General features: G+C 30.9%; 1 protein-coding gene across 5 annotated transcripts in view; it reads right to left on the bottom strand.

Annotated features, from left to right (window-relative positions):
* Window positions 1-6,204, bottom strand: part of CCSER1 (coiled-coil serine rich protein 1) — an 880,050-nt gene that overhangs the window by 272,548 nt on the left and 601,298 nt on the right. The window lies entirely within an intron of this gene.

The following is a 6,204-nucleotide window of genomic DNA, read 5'->3' as shown; positions in this document are numbered from 1 at the left end:
TCAGATGCAACAGACAAAATCAGTGCATTATTGTCATTATTGTTGTAAATTACCTTTCTTGAAGATACTGACATTTAGGATAGTGCAATTGTTAGTTGGAAATTATACATACTTGTCTGATAACTAGGAGGCCAGAAGACTGAAAGTAGTAGGTCATAATTATATGTATTCATCGGTTGATACTATTTCTAGTCATAAAATTTGACTTTAGATGGCTAAGACTGTATATTCTTCATCTGTTTATGTAATTACTTGTTAAAAAAATACACATCAGGCACCTATTAAATTCCAAGCAGTGTGATCAGATAAAGATACAAAGATGAAAAAGATAAAATTGCTGGTATCATTGACTGTACAGTATTATTTTATAAACAATGATATATAAAATAAAGAATTAAAATATAATTATATAATTGCTGTCATAGGTCAAGTCATAAGGCTCTACACAACTGTGTAGATGGAGAGTCTGAGTATGTTCAGTCAATAACAACAGCAGCAATTACCACTTATTCAGTGGATTGTGTTTGGGACTTTACATATGCCATTTCAATCTATTTTACAGAATCTTATAAATTATGTATTATTATTTGTCATTTCATGCATTCAGATCCATCCAGGTAATTTTCTTTTTTCCTTGAAGTGTCAGCTTACGCACCACTTTCTTTAGGCTTTTCTGATTTGGAAATTATTTTAAGCACACGCCACCCTTTATTCCCAAGGTTCTCTTTCTTTCTCTGCTATCACACACCATGAGTCTTTGTTTACTGTTTGTATTCACCGAAAAACAGAATGTTTCATGAGGACAGAGACCTTGTCTGCCTTATTTATTTTTATAACCTCACACGCATAACTTATTCATAAGTGAGTGAATACATAAACAAATTTAACAGTCCATAACAAGAAACACAGCAAAGATTCAACCTAGATCTTTTTAGGAAACCTATATTTTTAATCACTATAATATTTTATCCCTTAATGGGATTGAGCATTTCCATTTACTTAGGTTAGATATTTTTCATAAGTTGAAAGTACCTGTTTTTATGAGTTGGCTCTTATCAATAACTTGTTAACAGCAAATCAGACAAAATAACATGCTCAATGTCTTAAATGAATTCAAAATAGTATTATCAGGTTTACTTTTTGTCATTCTTCAAATATTAATAGGTAATATTTTAATTTTATAACTATGATAGTAAATGATAGTAAATGCCATAAAAGAACCAAACTGAGAGGATAAAAATTCAAATCACTAATGAAGAGTGCACTTTTTTTACGACAGGAAAATAGAAATGAACTCATATCTACACCAACCAGATGTCAATGTTAAGATCTTGTTAATAGTAGCATTAATTCACATGTTAAAAGGAATAAAATTATGTATAGTCAGCATTCATATTGTAAGTGAACATAATATCTTAACTTGAGTGTATTCTAAAAATAATTTATTGTTTGAAATTATAGTCACTTTTCAACCCAGAGTGGCATATATTACCTCTTTTACTCATTTGTTCATTATACATCCTGCATGTCTTATTCTAAGTAGCTAATTATGATTGCTTAACAGACTATTTTAAACTTGGCACTTTTTCTTCATCAGAAAACTAAAGAAATCCACATTTATAAAGTTTCTTAGTGAAATATTTATACTCCATCTATAATCTTTTACAATATTAAAAAATTATAATTTTAAAGAAAATTCATGTGGCATTTAGGTAGTTTTAAATCTATTTTAACTATATGAATATACCTTTAAGTCAAACTTCTTATATTTTGTAAATTTTGTGAAATTAATATCTTTGCTCTTGATCTATTTGTTGTTTTCTTTACTTGTGGTTATATGTAATGGTGGTAGAGAGACTGTTGAAAAGAATTAAAGCTTTTCTATATACAGGTAGAGGTTTTCTACTTCTGAATAGATATATGTGTACCTTCATACACATTTAATTCTTTTATATATGTGATATATATATATATATATATATATATATATACACGTTTGTATAAGATATATACACATCTCGAAATCTAGGAATTTAATGTTTTAAAATGCTTATATCCATAGCTGCACTTTCCTCTAAGATGTTTCAGGTATCTATAAATTCAGGTTTTCTGCTTGACTTAAATTTAAAGATAGTATCTGGACATTATGAAAAAAGCAATGATAACTTATTACCATGAGATCAAGTTTACAGAAAAATTATCATTTTTTTTCTGTGAAATCAGCTTATATTAACAGTATTTTGTGCAAATGAAAACATATCACAGGGATTTATAAACTGTGGCACATGCTCTCCTCTGTCCTGAGAAATCTATGGTCTACCCATTGCCCTCTCTTACAGAAGGCTATATATCAGAGTACTTGCCAGTCCTATAGTTGTTTCTGAGAAATTTCTTATTTATAAGATTTGTTTTAGCATATCAGGTCATTCTGTGATGCTAGCCATTGCTGAGTGTTGGTGGGTGGGAGCAGCTTCGAGCCAAGCTGCCCTCGAACAGAAACATGAGGAGAATCTGTTAATGGGGGCACTAACTCTGGCATTTTATACGAGATAGTAACTTGCCAAATCAACACAAATTTCTCTGAACAATGTAAATATCAACCATCTTAAATATTTGGAGAAGAGTAGATAATAGACATTAGATAGCAAAGAAGGATAGTGAAATGAAGACATGATGTGGTAGGAATTATTGTGACAACAAAAGCCGATCCTAAGTAGAAGTTACTGGCTAGAAACAAAGGAAAATTGAGAGAAGTTAAGAAATAGCAGAAGAGAAAAGACAGATAAAGCAAAGCAGTGCAGAAGAGGAGTAAGGAACACGGGGCAGACTAATCTGGTGGCTGCTCAGATATGTGACCATGAGAAACACAGCGAATACTTAAAAAGGAGGCTGATTTTCCAGTTCACTATGAGTTCTCTGCTGGAGTTGCAACAATTTGCAAGAGCTGTGTTCATCTTTTCCCACTCAGAGTTCAGTGACTTGATTTGGGAGCTTGAAATCCGCATGGTAGAACAATGACACCATAGAAACTGGCAAATGCTACAAATCAGTTTGTTGGTTTTTTTTTTTTTTTTAAAGATCTGATTATTACACATTTATCAGCACACCACAGATTCCAGTTATATTGCTTCTGGAACTATTGATTTTCCTCCTTAAATGCCTCTTTTATTTATAAAATAAACTCACTTTTGCTAAGGTAGTTTGAGGTTTTCTGTTTTTTTTTTTTCTCCAACATGCTGAAACAACTTGATGCATTTTTCTAGTTATCCTTTCTATTCAGTGAGATTTATTGAAAGTCTGTTATTGATTAGACATTGTAGACAATACATTATGCACAAATGATTCCGAGATAAATAAGACAACATACTTGCCATCAGATCAATTATAGTCTAATGTAGAAATACATAAGTTATTCTAATTCACTGTCATAGGTACTATAATTAAGCTTATTTTGAAAAGTCCTTTTGAAAGAATAAAGACAAAAAAAAGAAATAGACAATGCCTTGGGAGGAAGTGTTGCTGTCTGAAAATATTACTAAGAGATTTTGATAGTTGTGGACTTTAAGAATGGCTAAGCTTTGGTCATATAGACAGCTTAGGAAAAGGTAAAAGTTGCTCAAATATATACAAAAAAGGATTTAAGAAAAAAGAGAATGGAAGGATGATATAGAATGGTACTAAGTGATCATGACAAAAAATGGAGAAAATTCAGATACCATAGTCTGAAATATCATTAAGTTCTCATTCCCTCCAGTTTATCCCCCTTAACCATCACCATGAGACATGTGAACCACTCTCACTTCACTGTTATTATGTTATTATAACATTTTGTTATTTTATTATTCAACACATAATTATTAACCTTTTGGAAAACAAGGCCTATAGCTTCCTGAGTTTACATCCTTTATAGGCTCCAGTGCAATAATCTATGGTTAAAAGGGTTAAGTATATACCTGTTGACTTGAACATTACAATATAAGATCACAGAACACATGTTGGAAGACACACCTAAAAACCATATTTTGTTTGGCATCAATGGGGGTTCAGGACACACTACCACAAAATATGTCACCATACAGTATTAAATATTTCAAGTTACAAAAAAATTTTAGAAATGACATAGACAGGAAAAATGTTCGTTCTGACCTCTTGAAGTAGGTCATAAAATCCTGCTGTGGGAGGTGCACTTTTCATACCTGGAGGAGGGGTGTATACTTACTTCCAAACAAAAGAGACAGAGAGGAATGTGAACAAACAGGCCCTGCTGTTTCCCCTTTTACTACACTTAATTCATACTCTTTGTCCTATCATATTTTTTCACAGCTTTCCACTCTTGATCAAATCTATAGCATCATAATAAAATTAATATTGTTTATTTTAGGAATAATAAATCAATTTAGGTGCATAGTAGATTTCATAATTACTATCTAAATTGTATTTATTTATTTTTTTTCTAAATTATATTTATGAAATTAAATCTATTTGGATAATTTTGAGAAATTAATACTGATGGATGTATTTGAATATTTGTGTATTGGATAGTAACCATCTTATTTTTTCCCCTAACATAAAAGTTTTAAGTTTTTTATTCTGTAATTAACATGTTTTAAATTACCAAGCAATTTATCCATTAGCATTACAAAGATTAAAAGCACTACATATACACATATTTTTAACTTCACATCTCTATTACTTTGACTACAAAAATATAAATCTCTTTCTCTTGATGGGAGAAAAAGGGACTGGATTTTGATGTAAGAAACAGGGCTATCATATAGCCTCAGTAGTCCTTTCTTCTCATTTGGGGCTTTGCCAACATTTTTCTTTTTTACTGACATTACTCAACATACAATATTAGTGTTAGGTGTGTAACATATGGATTCAACAATCCCATACATAACTCAATATTCACCAAGATAAACGTGATCAACATCTGTCACTATACAATGTTATTGCAATCTTATTGACTATATTCTCCGTATTGTACTTTTCATCTCTGTGATTTATTTTATAATGAAAGTTTGTACCTCTTAGTCTCTTTTATCTATTTTGCCCATTCCCGCACCCATCTCTTCTCTAGTTACCACTAGTTTGCTCTCTGTATTTAAGTATGCTTGTCTTGTTTATCTGTTCTTTTGTTTTCTTAAGGACCCATATATACATTAAATCATATTTGTCTGTGTCTGAAATACTTCATTTAGCATAATACCTGTACATCTACCCATGTTGTCAAAAGGGCAAAATCACATTCTTCTTATGACTGAATAACATTCAATGTGTGTATATGTGTGTATGTGTGCATGTGTATGTTCATTTTACATATATGTTTGTTATATATTATATATTTATATTCCAGTGTGTGTGAGTATGTGTGTGTATGTGTGTGTATCACATTTTTAGCCATTCTTCTATTGAGAGACACCTGGGTTGCTTCCATACCTTGGCTATTATAAACAATGCCGCAATAAACATAAGAGTCATATATGTTTTAAAATTAATGTTTTTGCTTTCTATGTGTAAATACTCAGTGGTGGAATTATTAGATCCATATGATGTTTCTATTTGTAATTTTTTGAGGAAACTCCATATTGTTTTCTGAAGTAGTTGTACTAATATACATTCCCACCAACAGTGTATAAGGGTTCCCTTTTCTCCACATGCTTACCAACACTTGTCATTTCTTGTCTTTCTGATTCTAGCCATTCTGATTGGTGTGAGCTGATGTCTTACTATGTTCTTAATTTGCATTTCCCTGATGATTAGTGATGTTAAGCATCTTTTCACATGCCTGTTGGTCTTCTGTATGTCTTCTTTAGAAACCTGTCTATTCAGATCTGCCCATTTTTAAATCATGTTGCTTGTTTTTTTTAAGTGTTCAGTTGTGTAAGTTCTTTATATACTTTGGATATTAACTCCTTATCAGATAAATAATTTGAAAATATATGTCCTATTCAATAAGTTGTCTTTTTGTTGTTGTTGATGGTTTCCTTTGCTATGCAAAAACTTTTTTTATTTTAGTGCTAGTTCCAATAGCTTATTTTTGCTTTTGTTTTCCTTGCCTCAAGAGACTTACTAATAAAGGTTGCTAAGACCAATGTCTAAGAAATTATTGTCTATATTTTCTTTTAGGAGTTTTATGATTTTAGGTATACAGTTAAGTTTTACTCCATTTTGAGATTATTTTTGTGTATGTGTAAGAATGTT

This window comes from Vulpes lagopus, chromosome 6 (genome assembly GCF_018345385.1).
Source record: "Vulpes lagopus strain Blue_001 chromosome 6, ASM1834538v1, whole genome shotgun sequence".
NCBI classification, from domain to species: domain Eukaryota; kingdom Metazoa; phylum Chordata; class Mammalia; order Carnivora; family Canidae; genus Vulpes; species Vulpes lagopus.
Note: the sequence above shows the minus strand (reverse complement) of the source record. Positions and strands in the feature narration are given on the sequence as shown.